This window comes from Lithobates pipiens, unplaced genomic scaffold (assembly GCF_037356315.1).
Source record: "Lithobates pipiens isolate NorthernLeopardFrog02 unplaced genomic scaffold, aLitPip1_a1.2 Scaffold_27, whole genome shotgun sequence".
Classification (NCBI taxonomy): domain Eukaryota; kingdom Metazoa; phylum Chordata; class Amphibia; order Anura; family Ranidae; genus Lithobates; species Lithobates pipiens.
The window spans coordinates 166,232,848-166,250,415 of NW_027507788.1; positions in this window are offsets into that span (position 1 = coordinate 166,232,848).

Here is a 17,568-nt window from a genome sequence, read left to right on the forward strand (position 1 = left end):
ATTCGTTATTTTTTTATTCGGACATTCGGATGCATCCGAATGTCCGAAAGATGCAAAATTCGGCCGAATTTCGATTAGTTACGAAACGAATTGCACAAGCCTAGGTAAGATACCCAGCTCCCTGCTACAAACGTAATACACATACTTTGTAACAACATAACCCCACACTTCTATATTATTCCATACCAGTAAAATTGCTTTTCAAATGTGCAGTTTGACTCCCTCCCCTACCCCGCCTCCTGGCTGCCCTTGTACAATAATAAAAAAATTCCCCACACTGGTGCCCCTATACTGATTGCTCTTCTTCTTAAAAGCATATATAAAACTATTTCGACTACTTCAGCTTGCAAAGCAGTCACTCCCACTGTAAGCCTATTTTCAACAGTTCGGTGTAAAGAGATGATTCAAGTAACAGTTTGATAAATCAATTAAGCAATTCAGGGAGCATATTCATTTATTGGTCCATGCTGGATATCCTTTATAGAACAGAATTTAGTTAAAAAACAAAACAAAAACAAATATTTTAGATTTTACAGCTAATAAAGTCAGACACTGTTGTAAGGTACTATTTACAATATAAAAAAGTGGTAAACACAAACCTTACCTGGCTGACATTTAGTTTGCTCAAACAATAGGCAATTGTCATTTTATCCCTTAAAATCCTGTTTTCACCTTCATTTATCCTTTCCCCCAACTTAGCGCTGCTAATTTCCTGCAAGCTCAACCACTTTCTGTCTATATGCACTCACTCCAGCGCACATCATTGCTGTGGATCGGCAGAGGATCACATGCAACGTGTCTCAGCATGACAGCATGGCCTCTTGTAGTCTCCACACGGGGAAATAACTGGTTATCACGTAGGAGAGAAATTGAGAGACAGTTGTCACCCCAAGAAAGAAAAGGCTTTTACATGGACCCCCATATGATAGGATCGCCCAGCAGGGACCGGCCAAAGTTAACTAAATAGGGACATGAGAATTTTCAAATGATCAGTGGCTGCAGCCAATTAGCTGTAGCCACTGACCAGTGTATTCTAACAGGGGTGATTGTACCTGTCTGAATACAGTGTCCTGTTTTGGGGGATTCCTCCATTCTGCAACTTGGTGGGACACATGCTGCTCCAACTTGGTGGGACGCATGCTGCTGCAACTTGGTGGGACACATGCTGCTGCAACTTGGTGGGACACATGCTGCTGCAATTTGGTGGGACACATGCTGCTGCAACTTGGTGAGACACATGCTGCTCCAACTTGGTGGGACGCATGCTTCTGCAACTTGGTGGGACACATGCTGCTGCAATTTGGTGGGACGCATGCTACTGCAACTTGGTGAGACACATGCTGCTCCAACTTGGTGGGACGCATGCTGCTGCAACTTGGTGGGACACATGCTGCTGCAATTTGGTGGGACACATGCTGCTCCAACTTGGTGGGACGCATGCTACTGCAATTGATGGTGACGTTTCCTTCTCACAAAAGTTTTACTGACAGCCTTTGGCTCTCCCTGCTGTTTGTCTCCCCTGTGAGACCAGGAAGTCAGTAGAGCAGTGCTGTAGATGCGCTGGATCAGCAAGAGGAGGCAGGTACATTTTTAGGGATGGGGGGGGGGGGAGCTACAGTTTTTTTATTTTTTATCTTAAGGCAGGAAATATATGATCTTGTTATACAGGGATGCTGGGCAGTCATTCGCCTTGTTTCCAGGGCTCAGTTCTGTAAACTCAGTACTAGGAATAAGTATTATTACAGATACTTATATATCCCTGTCAATTTATGCAGTGCTTTACAGATATATTGTACATTCCCATCAGTCCCTGCCCTTTAAAGAGCTTACAAGGGGTCCCCAGCTCACATTCAATAATAAAGCGAGTTTGCAAAAAGTTCAGAGTGCCAAGAAAACCTGTATAGGGGAAAACTTAGAAGAGAAAAAGAGTATAATAGTAGCCAAGGGACAATAATTTTCTTGCGGCACATTGTTTCTACAGGCTCAAAGGAAGTGCACCCCTTGGATCAGCAGCCAATGACATCATCCCCAATACTAAAATGGCCTGTTCTGGTACTGGCCGCGAATGGGGCTTTGTGGGATGCTCATACAGCTGCTGTGTTGGTGCAGATGTTTCATTGATGAGCTCTGAATCCAGCAGACATATTCCAGGCCCAGTGCATCTTTTAAATGAGTGTGTGGGGGGAGAGCCAGGCCTGGCGGTTTATTCTTGCCAGCTGCTATTGTATATAAGAAGCAGAGCCTGCTAGCGGCCCAGGTCGATGCTGCTCACTGTATATTTTCATGGCTTTTGTTTTGCTTATTTAACAGAAGTGGGGAAAAAAATGACTTGTAGATTTACTGCCTAATTGACGGTGAGAGAGACTGGGGCCTTCTGTTCATTCACAAATCGCAGGCGTAGCAGCAAGGCGGATCTCCGCAGGCTGGCGTAACAATGTCCACTAATCCGCCAAATCTGTCTGACACCAGATACATGTACACAATGCACTGGAAGGAGGAGTGACTGTGCACATCATGATGAAAATCACCTACAGTGCATTGGAAGGAAAGGCTGATTTATGCCTGTAGAAAAGAACAATTTGTATCCAGATGTGGAAACTGTTTTCTCAACGGTTCCTCTGTTCCCTCTATACCAAAATGAAACAAATGTACTGTAAACACTTGTTTGTAGCAAACCAGTTCTATGTATCAATGTGTACTCTGCAATGGTGGGATGGCAATGTCCATCCGGTTCTGAGATTTACACTGCTCTGGAGAACTGCTGCAGTTTAACTTTCAGTTACAGGTTCTTTCCTTACCCCCAACCTGTGACTGGACAGTGAGAGGATGAATGTTCATATGAATGAGTTGCCTTAACATAGTATGCGTTAATAGGTGTGCGCTAACGCAGTACAACAGTGTAAACCCAGCCAAAATGGCTTGTGCAGCAATTCTATACATCATGTTCATTTTTAGGAAAATTTAGTTTTCCTGTAACGACTGCTTATCTTATTCCCTCCTGGTGCACCAATGGAAGCGCCGTCTGTCTATAAATAGAACCCTTGAACTGCGCCTTAGATCCTGTTGCAGTTTCAGAGCCACATCTGCTGACTTGCTTCCTCCATTGAGAGTTTTTTGGCCTCCATATCAAAGGCAGAAGGAACAATGAGCCCAAACCTCGCTCAGAATCTGCATCTTCCCACTAAATGTCTACATTTAACCCATTCCTTTCAATACCATAGAATAAGAACCAATACCGTATCAATGCTTTCATTAGGGGAAAGCCTTGTATGTAAAATCATGCAGGTGCCAAGTATCATAACCATGCCAGATCAGATGAGTTACTGAACAGACACACGACCGGACTTTCCGTCAGAATAAACTCTGACGGTCTTTCTGATGGAGTTTGATGGAGTTCCGAGCGAACGGACTTGCCGACACATGATCACACCAAAGTCAGTTCGTTTCAAGCGTGATGAGGTAAGACGGGACTAGAAAAGGAAGTTCAATAGCCAGTAGCCAATAACTGCCCTTGCGTCGTTTTTGGTCTGTCGGAAAAGCACACAGACAAATGGTTTTCCTGATAAGAATCGATTCCGTCAGAAAGATTTAAAACATGCTCTATTTCTAGGTCCGTTAGACTTTTTGAAAAAAAAAAAAAGTCAGCTGAAGCCCACATGCGATCGGAATATCCAATGAAATGATTACGTCTGACCTTTTCTGACGGAAAGTCCGGTCATGTTTATGTGGCATTAGAAAAACAATTTGCAAATCTGTTTGGACAACCAATCAGAACCTCTCAGGGTCCCATGTATACTCCTATACCTTGGTAGTGCAAGTGTTATAGCAGCAACTGCAAAAGGCTGATACCAGGTGTAATGAAAATAAATTCATGCAATGATGTATTAATAAATACAGAACTGAAATAATTTGTGTTGTGTGGCGAGGTGTACTCTGAAATTTGGTCTCCTATACCTACAATACTGGACTTCCACCATTGTTGGCTTACAACCTACAGTGCCAAAAACAGCCCCTTCTCCTTTCTGCCAGGTCACCTCTACACTCAAAACTTTTTCCTTATCTGGCCAAGAATAAGCTTATTGGAGGCTGACCATTTCTGGTACTTATTCAGGGAAAAGTCAAATTTTTGGCCTTTGTAGCCTATAGGCAAAGTCATATATTGGTTAATTCTGACTTGTATACCCACGTAGATGTAGCTAGATAGCAAGGGTGGAGGGAATAAGTTGACTGGCAATGCTCACCTGTCTGGGTTCTGGCTGAGAGAAGTCAATTCTGACCAGTTTCTGAGCATGTAGGTGACTGTCACACTTTGTCACCTATAGTTACCTGGACAAAGTAAAGGCTACAACAATGATATATGGGTATCCATAAAAATTATTGTGCTAATGTTGTTTTGCATGGATAGCTGCTAGAGCCACAACCTGACAGCATATTGTGTATCAACCATTTCTACAAAACAAGTGCTGCGCTAAATGTGAAATAACTTTCACTCTTATAAATTAATATATGAAACAGGTATAAATATTTGCAAAAACACTAATTATATAACAACATATGACATAATAAAGTGCAAATAAATATGTGCAAAAATCAAAAAGTGTGCAATAAAGTCCACACATGTACGCTGTAAATAAAAAACAGCAATTGTGCAAAAAATTAAATCCACATATGCAGCTGTAAATATGATACAAAAAGAAGGAAGTCCAGAAATCTGCAAAAAGAGGGAAGTCCAGGTCGGGAGAACTAGAGATAGTCCATTCCCTTTAGGGTCATAAAGAACCACCAATGTCCATTAAAGGAGTCACCATCACACGTGCATCCACCACCCAGGAGAGGGAATAAATACTACCAGAGAAATTGGACCCAGATGCCAGCAGCACTGGGTCAAACAGGCATAGAAATTGAATTTTTCCAGGATGATGGTCACGGAAATCAGACACCATCTCTCTCCAACAAACCGGCCCTTATACTCATAAAAGACAAGACCTCTACATAATGTAAAACCATCTCATATGAAGTCTATTTAGAAGGTAAAAACACTTACATCAACTCTAAAATAACTGGCATATCATCATAACATCTCCAAAGGTGATCACCAAGACATTCAAAGACGCAATGACAATGAAAAGACTCAAGCAAACCACGCATTTCGTTCAATAGAACATCATCTGGGGTCTATGACTGAGGAATATTGCTTTAGAATAGTCTTTCTCAACCTTTTTATCCTTGTGTAACCCATGAACTAGCATTAGGGTTTCAGGGAACCCCTGACAAAAAATGATTATATCTACAGCTCACAATACATGAGCCAAATCACAGTGGTAGTCAATAATAGTAGGGGCCTTTTTAAACTGGTGGTCAATGGAAAGAATGCATGTTACATTGATGGTTAGTGTAGTGCTCCTATACAGTTGCACCAATGGAAAGAACATGCCTTATGTTTTGTATTCATAGGGAAGAATGTCCCCATACAGGTAACTAACATGATCATTAATTTTGGTGGTAACTTACATGAGAAACAAGGAGAAGCTACACTGGTCTCATGTCTTTAGCTTTGCCAAATGGTTCTGATGACAGAACTATAAGGGCACCATCAGGCAGGACATCAAGCCATCCCTGGCTACTGCTCAAAGAACACCTTGTAAACTCTGATGGAATATCAGAATTTTACAGATCTCTGCTTGAAATAGCTGCTTTAGAAGATTAGAAGATCCCGAGATTTTAAAACACTCACTGATTTCAATAAACATGATATTGGTGCATTTATATCTTCCACAGTCACAGCCATCATCCTATGTATATGTATAGCTCTGCCCCATACACACTATCAGATTATCTGCTGAGTTTTTTCTTCAGATTTACCAAAACCATGTAGTAGAAGGGCCTGCCTGATTGCATACACATTGAAACTCCTAAGGTTTGTCCTCATATTTTATGGTTTTGGTAAATCTGAAGGAAAAACTCAGCAGACAATCTGATAGTGTGTATGGGGCTTAAGCATTTCACAGTCATCAGAGTATAAAATCCAAGGCTATTGCTACTTTCCTTAATGTTCCTTGTATGTCTTCTGTTCTCTTGTGTCCTGGTTTGTGTCAGAGACTGTCAGAGACTGTATTCAGCATATTAGGTTTGCTGTGACACCCCAACAACTGAGGTCAAATGAGCAGACAGTCATTGAGAAGTCATGAGCAGTCTCTAGGAGAAAGACCAATCAGCATGGACCCCTCTCACTATCATACACTGTCTCTAGTGGGGCTCTTAGTAAAGCAAACAATGACTTAATAAACAGCATCCAATCAGAATTAATATTTAACTGGGTTGATTGCGCTAAACCAAGAAAGTGAAATTTTCTGGTTGCTGTGTACATTGGTGATCTTTCTGCAGTCAGTGCAGACAATGAGGCTGATGGCTCTCAGGGCTCGGTTGCTGCGCCATTTGTCAATAAACATATCTGTTAAATAGGGGTGAGCGACGTGATATGAGTGAATTATAACTATTTTGCTTATAGAGCTGCTTAGGCTAAATTTAAACAGGAGTTCCAGCGCCCCCCCCCCCCCCCAAAAAAAAATACAAGTCAGCAGCTAAAAATACTGTAGCTGCTGACTTTTACTATTAGGGCACTTACCTGACCGAGCAATCAGTGGTGTCTGCAACTGAGGAGGAGGCAGACAAGCAAAATTAACCTTTTTTGCAGCCAGAATATTTTTTTTTTTTGGACAAACATTAAATGCACCATTTGTACAAGAAAACACACTTAAAAACCTCAAAACAGTATACATCAAATTTTCTGAGACTCCGCAGAATAAAAATGTGGTGGTTGCAATCTTTTGTATGTGATATTGGCAGGAGAATGTTTATCAAAGCTATCTTTCAGTCGAAAAATACACTCAAAGTAATTTTAGTTTACACAAACACAATATTTTACAATTGTTTTTGGTAAAATATAAAGATGAAATTGTATAGCGTAAATGCATACCAAATACATCATCCTCCAAAATTGAATGGGTTCATGAAACAACGAAAAACAATGGTACCCAAAATTGTCCACAGGTGACACTGTAAGCAGCTGGGAGTTTGTTTACATTCTGATGCTGCCACCAGCAGCAGTGAAGTGGTTAAATATAATTACCAACATTATGATCCTAAAACCCGGGACTCTTAATCCTGCCCATAGTCCACATTTCATCTGTTCTTTTCTCATGACCACATTGCAAGTTGGTTTTGCTCTGCAGCACAGAGTATTGTTGCAATATTTAAAAATGTTAGCCAGTTCAACAGTGTGCCTCCACCACCAGCAGCTGCATGAGGGCGTTGTGGAGGCATGCTGTTGGACCGGCTAACATATTTGAAATATTGCAACTATAGTCTGTGCTGCAGAGCAAAACCAACTTGCAATGTGGTCATGATTTGGACCTCAATGATATTGAGGTCAGGAGACAGAGATGGCCACTCCAGAACCTTCACTTTATTCTGCTGTAGCCAATGACAGGTCAACTTGGCCTTGTGTTTTGGATCATTGTCATGTTGGAATGTCCCAGTACATCCCATGCGCAGCTTCCTGGCTGATGAATGCAAATGTTCCTCCAGTATTTTTTGATAACATACTGCATTCATCTTGCCATCAATTTTGACCAAATTTCCTGTGCCTTTGTAGCTCACACATCCCCAAAACATCAGCGATCCACCTCCGTGTTTTAAAGTAGTAATGGTGGACTTTTCATCATAGGCCTTGTTGACTCCTCTCCAAATGAAAGCGTTTATGGTTGTGGCCAAAAAGCTCAATTTTGGTCTCATCACTCGAAATGACTTTGTGCCAGAAGGTTTGAGGCTTGTCTCTGTGCTGTTTGGTGTATTGTAAGTGGGATACGTTGTGGCATTTGCGTAGTAATGGCTTTCTTCTGGCGACTCGACCATGCAGCACATCTTCCTCCTTATTGTGCATCTTGAAACAGCCACACCACATGTTTTCAAAGAGTCCATGTTTTCCTGAGTCCAGAAACTCATTGACCTTTTATACACACACACTACATACAAGAAAACCGATCACAGGTGAGGATACCTTTATTAGCCATTCAAACCCCTTTGTGTCAACTTGTGTGCATGTTATCAGGCCAAAATCACCTGGGTATGTAAACTTTTGATCAGGGCCATTTGGGTAGTTTCTGTTGCCATTATGATTTAAAAAGAGTAAACACAGTTGATTGATAATAAATGGCTTCAGCCAAACACTAACCATGAGTGAAAGAAAAGTTTTTGTGTTATTCAAATTCTACCAGGGTATGTAAACTTATGAGCACAAATATATATATATATATATATATATATATATATATATATATATATATATACATATATATATATATATTTTTTTTTTATTTCTTATAAGTGATCACATAATCTCTGTTCTCAGCTGCATAAGGGGCTTGGAGAGCTGGAAATGTATAAACAGCAGTACACTGATCTTCCCAGTGAATGGCTCTGCAGGGGAGGTTTCAGCACAAGTCTGACCATTGGAGGACAGGCAGGCTGTTCTCCAGCACAGCCAGAAAACGAACCACGCTGGCATATATATGCATTCATGCAGGGGGACTATCAGGATCACCAGGAATTTCACACAAAGGAAGCAATACAAATAGAACAGAATACTTTTTAACACATGCACATAGTACAACAGATACATATCAGGAATATGAAATGATGGGGGTGACACACACTTTCATAAACATTGTTAGGTTTTTCATGAAGGCATTAGGTCCTGTAAGGGATGTAATCAAAAAGTTTTTCTGAAACCGATATGTGTAGCAGATCACCTTGCTAAGACATCCCTATAATGTCCTCATCATAGGACCTTGTTGACAAATAAAGTCACACAGTGTTCGGGGTCCTCATAGCTAGGATAGCTGCCTAATCCTAGCTTTAGCCCTCGTTCACATTGGAGGGACTTGTCATTTCCAATTTGACGGGTCAAATCGAATGAAAAGTCGTATATTACTGCAGGCAATTGCACTGTTCGAATCTGTGCGACGCCAACTTTGCGGGGCAGCATTGATTTGAAAAAGTAGTTCCTGCACTTCTTTTGGCTATTTCAGGTGCGACCTGCATAGACATCTGTGCATGAAGGCAAACAGATGTCTTCTAAGTCGCACTGACATGGGGCTTTGACATAGTGTGATTTTAGATGAAGTCGCACGATTTTAAAAGCCGCATTCAATGTGAACGAGGGCTTAAAGGAGAAATGTTTTATTTGCCAATTTGGCTTCACCAACTCAACCCTATGAGAAGGAAATGAGATCAGAAAGTTGGCTTGAAAAAGTGTTTGAATCAACATGACAGCCAAGAAAGCAGCATTTGCAGCAGCAGCAGCATCTATATTGTTTGGTTTGCCTCTAATTCACCTTGGGTCTTGTCAGTCTTACGTTCTCGTGTGAATTGCTGTATCCTGTATTCTCCCAGCCTCCACGGTAATCTCTTGTCAGTACAGTGGGATATCCAGGGAGTTATAGAGGGAGCCTGGCCTGTCTTATATCACGCATCTCTTCTAGAGAAGTGTACATGAATTGTCATCCCTGTGCAGCACTTGGGCTGCGTTCTATCATGCAGAATTAGGCCGTATGTCATGCATTGGTCCTGTATACATGGCAGTTGGTGTATCTTTTCAGCCCCATTTACCCCATGTCAGATAAACTATAATTGTGGTCCACATTCTTCATTTTATGACAGCAGGACACGCACACAGAACACATGTAATGCTGACATAACGTAGAGCAGTTTAATACCCTGAGGAGCAGCCGGATCAGAAACATCTGGATGTGATCTGCAGATAACCCCCTGTGTGATGACAGGCCTGCAAACTGATCGAGGCCTGGGATGCTCCTGGTCTATTTGCATGTGTTGTGTTACAGTAATGGGAGACGAGCACCCCCTCCCCCACCACCCTTCCAGTCTATGTGGACCTTTAAATCCCCACACTGACTTCTGAATCCAGCCTGGTCACCTATACGCTGTAAAGGCAATATATATATATATATATATATTTCTAGACACAGCTAACTGTGACGTAAAACATGTTGTGTAATGCCGCGTACACACGATCGAACTGTATGACGTACTTAGTCCGTTGAAACACATTTCAACGGACAATCCGCTCGTGTGTGGGCTTCAGCTGACTTTTTCAGCGTGCAGTCCGGAGTACTAAGAATTTCGGTTTGCACAACAATCTTTCCGTCGTACTTTGGTTTCAGCGGACAATACGGTCGTCAGTATGCTAGTCCGACGGACTAAGAATGGCGCATGCCCAGAAAGGATTTACAGGGCGGAAGCGCTCTGTCTTGTAAAACTAGTGTTCATATTGAAGCTAGCATATTCGTCATGCTGCTAATTTTGTGTTTTTTTAATATAGCACATTCTTTTCTTCTTCATAATGCAAGAAAAGTGAAGTTGCTTTGCTGCTTATATTCACACAGAGTTATCACAAATGTCTTTATTCATCCTCATCCTATGATTAATATTCCAATTCGAGAATAAATTAAAAAAACAAAAAACGGACGAATTAAGCTGAAGTCTGAAAAGCGCGAATCGTCTCTAACCAAACTTCCACTAACTTCCACTAACGCAAAGTCAGCAGAAGGAGCCCAAAGGGTGCATTGCTGTGTCTTGGACTTCCTAGTCCCGTCGTACGTGCTGTACGTCATCGCGCAAGCTTTCGTCAGACTGTTTGTGTATCCGTGTGTGGTCAAGTCCGTTCAGTGGAAAGTACGCCGGATTGTCCGTCGGATTGTATGACGGACTAAGTCCGTCATACAGTTCGATCGTGTGTACGCGGCATAAGACTATACATTTATAGCCAGATTGAAATCTCACATTTTTTTTCTTCTTATATCCCCTCTTTCATCATATATTGTAATCTTAGATTTTCACATGAAAATACTTTTCAGTATTTGGAAATGATGCTCCCTGCTCTCCCACTGCAGTGTTCTGTGCTAGCAGAGATGAGTAACAGCCACACCCCTCATCAAGGGCATCCTTCTACTGTGGGGAAAAAAGGGGGCGTGTCTGACCAGATCAAGACAATGTTACAAACTGGTCAATGTGGTCAATTTCTTCCACCCATTGGACTGCACAGTCTTAAGCTGGATACACACTATACAACTTTTGTTGTTAGACTTTCTTTAGATTTACTTCAACTATGTAGCACAAGGGCCTGTCTGACTGCATACAAATCTAAAGTGTTTAGGTTTGACCCTGTATTATATGGTTTTGGTAAATCTAAACGAAAAAAATCTAAAGAAATTGTATAGTGTGTATCCAGCTTTACTCTGACACACAGGTGCATAACAGCAAAGTACAGTAAAACTAAAAACCAGGGGCTATTGATGCAATGGGAAAAATTTACTAAACCTGGTGCACACAGAATCTGGTGCAGCTGTGCATAGTAACCATATAAAGGGGTGGATCCTGCGCAAATCGTGCCACTCAAATAAAATACACAAATTCAAACTAATATAAATATGTGCATACATATAATGCCGTGAAAAATATAGTCCATAAAACAGCACGGATAAAAATATAGTGCATAAAACAGCACGGATAAAAATATAAAAAATGGAGAAGGGATCAATGATAGAATAATGATAGAATGTCTGCTACTCAAGGCTCCCAGAACTCTCACCTTCAAACGAAGTGAATAAGCAAATCAAACAAACTCCAGGATTCTCTTATTTCATTCATAAATAATAGCCATCAGGAAATCCAAAGGAGGGATGTAGTGATACAATTCCGCCACTAGAGGGCCAGTCCCAGCTTATAGAATAGGTAATATGGATAATATGGATATTCACTTCTATTCCACACTGTATGGCTCAAAATAAGAGAGAGGAGGGGGAGAGAGAAAAACAGGAGACTTCCATAGTGTAGTAGTTTAAAAGACGGCAGGTAAATTTATTAAGAAGCAGTAAAGACTCTCACATTTTGATTGCAAAAAACAAACACAATCAGGAAGAGGGTGTAATGCCGTCTTACTCTACTTCCGGTTCGTCCTCTGGCCACTCCCTACGCGTTACGTCATGTGACTTCTTCATGGGGATCCATGTGCATAGTAACCAATCACAGTGGCGGCCTGCCCATAGGGGGTGCACGGGCGCCACCCCCCCCCCCCCATCCATGCATCCAGCCCCCTGAGCTAAATTCTGGGCGCCGGACACATGGATTCCATTCAGGTTTTTTTTTTTTGAAGCATGTGATTAGAGCCAGAGGTGTCAATAAAGGGTGGGCCCGGGGGGCAGAGCACTGCGCCCGAAGCCCGCCCAGTTGTGTGCCAATAGCAAATGAATATACGCTATTGTAACATAGATTCTCCTCCCGGCCAATCAGGAAGCGGGTCATGAGGACCAGTTACCCGTTTGGCCAAAAAGAGATCTGATTGGATTGGCTGCCAGGAGGAGAAGGGAGGAAACAGCAGGGGAAGCAAGGTACTAGCCCAGGAAGAAGCCGCTGCCGCCTGTGAGATGGGGTAAGAGTGGGGCCCAACTACTGACTGACTGACCTGGGGGTATTGTTTACCACCCCCCAAAAAAAAACATCAGCTGCCACTGAACAATCAGCTTCTAACTTCAGCTTGTCCCATTTAGCTTTGATAATAAAGCCTAGAAACTGATTGGTACTATGCACAGCTGCACCAGATTCTGTGTACACCAGGTTTAGTAAATCTCCCCCAATGTGTTTTTAAATTAATATTTATTCTTGTGACTTAAGTGGGCTTTAATATTGATGGTAACCAAATCAAACTCCAGGCAATAAGTATAAAGCCAAAACAAAGGGGAAGATAACCTGCCTGTTCCTCCTGGGACAGTCTAAAACTGGCCATAGATGGGTGGAAATTCAGTCAGTTCAGCAGGAACTGGTTGAATTTCAAACCATCTTTGACAGTTCCCACTTGACAGAGGTTGATCTAATAATTGACTTCTGCTGAAAAGGAATGTTGGACATTTTTATTTTGATCAACGCCTACAGCCAATCAGCTGCAGCCGCCGATCAGTGTATTCTGACAGCAGAGGAGTCCTACTGCCAGAATACAATATCTCAGAAGGAAGGATTCCTCCATCTACCTCAATTTTATGGGCAGTTTAAAGGTGGCCATACATTCTTTTAGATTCATCCAGTTCTTATTGACCCCGTCCGACATCCTCTGAATGAAAAATCTAAGCTACCGGGCAGAACTTCGCTGTATCCAAATAGACGCAACCACTGTTTGGGTATTTAGGGATAAGTAGCCCAGCAGGAGGATTCGTTCATCTGCCTTGCATAGATTTTGATGGAGTAATCTGTTTTTAATTGCTTTAGATACATAGATTTCTATCAGTACATGGCCAGCCTTAGACTCTGTTCACATCCGCACATTTTAGGTGTGTTGCATTAAGAAAATCCTGCTAGCTGCATCTTTGATGCGGTTTCCTCAGAACGTGTGTTACATAGAGTTTCATGGTAACGCGTGTAAAATGCGCAATCCACCCACATCACACCTAAAATACACAGATGTTTTTGGCAACTATCCTTTGGAAATCAGGTAGTGATGACATCCTAGTCCTATTTAAAGGACTTTACTTGAATGTTTGGTCCCTCTCATACAGATCAAGACTGAGGGTGAGAAAATAAAGCTCTGCCGTTAACGGGTTAAACAATCTAATCTATCTAATCAATCTATCTGCAGCAGAAATCTGATTTCCTTCTCACCTGCTGTTCAGGGTGACATGGCAATGAAAGACTGAAGCCTTTGCCCATTAGCTGCCTGTCAGCCAGAGTAGCCATACGACCTCTGGAACTTGAGGCAGAGATCTTCCAGTAACCGTGACAGTAATTTCCACATGTCTGCATGGGCCTGAGATATACAAGAAGCTCTCTACCTTATTATTGTGTCCTCTGTGTCCCCATCATAGCCGAGTTCTCCTTCTGTCACTGGATGACCATGGATACATGGATGACACTTTTCTAATGCCGCGTACACACGAGCGGACTGTATGGCGTACTTAGTCCGTCATACAATCCGATGGACAGTCCGTCATACTTTCCACTGAACGGACTTGACCACACACGGATACCCAAACAGTCCGTCGAAAGCTTGCGCGATGATGTGTACAGCACGTACGACGGGACTAGAAATAGGAAGTCCAATACACAGCAAAGCACCCTTCCGCCGTGTAAATCCTTTCTGGGCATGCGCCATTCTTAGTCCGTCAAACTAGCATACTGACGACCGTATTGTCCGCTGAAACCAAAGTATGACGGACAGAATTTTGAAAAATCCGAAATTCTTAGTACTCCGGACTGCACGCTGAAAAAGTCCGCTGAAGCCCACACACGAGCGGACTGTCCGCTGAAATGTGTTTCGACGGACTAAGTACGCCATACAGTCCGCCCGCGTGTACGCGGCATAAGGTGGACTCGGAATTCTTCTATCTGTATCCTTAAATTGGAATTCTGGGGAGATATGCAGCGTATATAGTTATTTTTAAAGTGGACCAGTCATTAGTCATTTGCAAGTCTGTACATTACAATATATAACAGAACAGTACAATTTTTTTTTTAAAAACACCTTTTATCATTCAAAAGCCATCATTGAGCTCCAGTCAATGGCTTTGTCTATGCTGAGATGATACATGCAAAAAAAAGCCTTTTCCCAGTCTTCTCTCCCCCAGTGATCAGACTATCTTTTGTATCCATTGTACTTTTTTAGCTACAGCAGGGGCTGATCTGTGCCACACAGCTAAGAACCATACTGGCACCAGGATTTATATAATTGCTTACTCTCGGAGCTAGCATCACAGTCCAGAAAATGGATGGTGACTTGATAATGAGAAGCAGTAAATACCTGGAAGTGTAATACCGCATACGCAGGACCAGTTTTCCCGTCGGAATAAACTCTGAAGGTTTTTCTGGCAGAGTTCCAATGAAACTGTCGCGCGCACACACGATCACACCAAATTCTGATCGTTAAGAACGTGGTGATGTACAGCACGTACAACGGGACTAGAAAAAGGAAGTTCAATAGCCAGTAGCCAATAGCTTCCGTCTCGTACTTGCTTCAGAGCATGCGTCTTTTTGGTCCGTCGGAACAGCTTACAGACAAACGTATTTCGGTTTTCCCAATAGGAATTGGTTCCATCGGAAATATTTAAAACATGTTCTATTTCTAGGTCCATCACAATTTTCATGAAAAAAAGTCCAATGAGGCATACACGCGATCGGAATATACGATGAAAAGCTTCCATCTGACTTTTTCTGCCGGAAAGTCCGCATTACACTTTCACATTGCTTAACAAGCATGTATGGAATATGAAAAAATAAATCTGATGTTAGTTCCACTTTACAAAGCCTATATTTTAAAAGTGTGTGTGAATTCAAAATACAATTTTTGTTATGTGTATTGCCACGCACTTTTAGGCTCGGTTCACACATGAGCCGCATGTGGCTCATAGCAGGAGTGCGGTGCGTCTCGCTTCCCAGCTTCAGGTCCGATTTCAGCCCGAATTTTGGGCTGAATTCAAATCTGAAATGGACCAAAAGACGTACAGCATTTTTCTGCAAAGCACACCGGACCCACTGAGGAGATATGTGAACTGGCTCCATAAAGAGCCGGTCAAAATCTCCTGCTATTGCGAACTGGATGTGGGGATCCCGCATCCAATTCACAATGGTGTAAACCGGCCTCAATCCTCTGATATATTCTTTATGAATTTAGATTCAATTGTACCCTTTGATCTTCCCAGTCACTTTTAAAGAGGAAGTAAAGGCACTTAAAAAAAAAATGCAACCTGCAAGGCAAAGGCATAATGAGCTAGTATGCATAGCATACTAGCTCATTATGAATAACTTACCTGAGAACGAAGCCCCTGAAGCAGTCCTTCTTCTTCATCTTCACCGCTGTCATGTATCCCGGAGTGACTTCCGGGTCTCGCTGCTCCGCAGCTGTGATTCGCCAGAGCCGCAATGACGTAACTCCCGCACATGCGCACGGGAGCTGACACGAGCGGCATATTCGCCGTGATCTGCAGTGTGCTCAGTGCGCCTGCGCGCCGCTGTCTTGGACCTACAGGTAAGCCTTAATCTAGGCTTAATCTAGGCTTACCGGTAGGTCAAAGTGGTTTGTAAGGGTTTACAACCACTTTAATGCAATAACACTTCCTGTTGCAGGGTGACAATACTCATCTACTGCCTTCTATTGCAATGGCTGCATTGTCACCCCTGCACATGCACTCCCACAGTGGGACTCAAAGCAGTTGTGCCAATGCACAGGTATCCAATGATTCTCTACAAGGGCTCCACATTTCTTAGTACTGTCAGTCTAACACTGTGAACATGTTTACAGGACAGGATCGGTGTGTGGGCCCCCCTGATCATCTTCCGTCACAGTGATTTGGTCTGATGTATCAGTTTACAAAGAAGCTGCCAGTTTCTTCCATACCTCTCGTCCTGACAAGGTTTGGTGGTCTGGATGTGAGGGGGGGGGGGGGTCATTCAGTCTGGGGATGGTATGATTCACCATGGGAAATCCTGGTGCTGCCAGACTGAGGAGGACGGTGGGGTTGGAGTTTATAAATTGTGATGGGGTAGAAATATAACATATACAGCATAAGTTCTGAATGACGCTGGAACTACTGGACAATTCTCTCTCATTAATCATCTAAAATAATTTATGATGTAACATATATGATATTCATTTCCTCCCCAAACAGATCTTTGCCAGAAAAGATTTCATCACAATAATGTCAATCCTGCTAATGATAATGATGACAGGTCTCTAATATAATGGCAGCTTGTCCCATACACCCAATGAGGCTTCAGTTTAGGGTTTCCTTGGTTAATCTCATCTGCAGTTAGACGGTATGCTGGGGGCACCAGGGAGATCAGTCTATAAAAGGGAAAAGCTGAATATCAAAAATGTATACTTTGTATCATATTATCATTAGATGTAGTGGCTGCATTTGTTTCCTTTTTTTTAGTCTTTTTTTCCTTCTGTTTTCAGCTGCTGGTCTGGCTAATAACACACCTCCTGTATTAGTGTCCCACTCTGGATGAAGCAGCACAGGGGGTACCTTTGGACAGCAGCATTGTCAGTCTAGGGGAGGGGAGCATTAGATGTACTAGCAGATTTAGATTCAACAAATTGAAGCCAAATTCCAGCTCACACTGCAGTTACAGCAGTTTTTTTCCTTTTGGGATAAAGGTTTTACATGAAAAAATAAAAGCTGATCATTGCCCTTGTACACACGGTCGGACATTCCCACAACAAAATCCGTCAGATTTTTTCCGACGGATTTTGTCCGAAACTGGTGTTGCATACACACGGTCGGACAAAGTTGTTGGAAAATCTGATAATTCGGAACGTGATTATTTCGTTACGACAGGACTACGTCCAGGCTAGTAGCCAATAGCTTTGGTCTAGGAATTTGATCCGAGCATGCGTGGCACTTTGTCCAGATCGGAATTCTCTACAAATGATCGGACAAAGTCCGATCGGATCGTGTTGTGGGAAAATTTTTATATCCAGCTCTCAAACTTGGTTGGTCGGACATT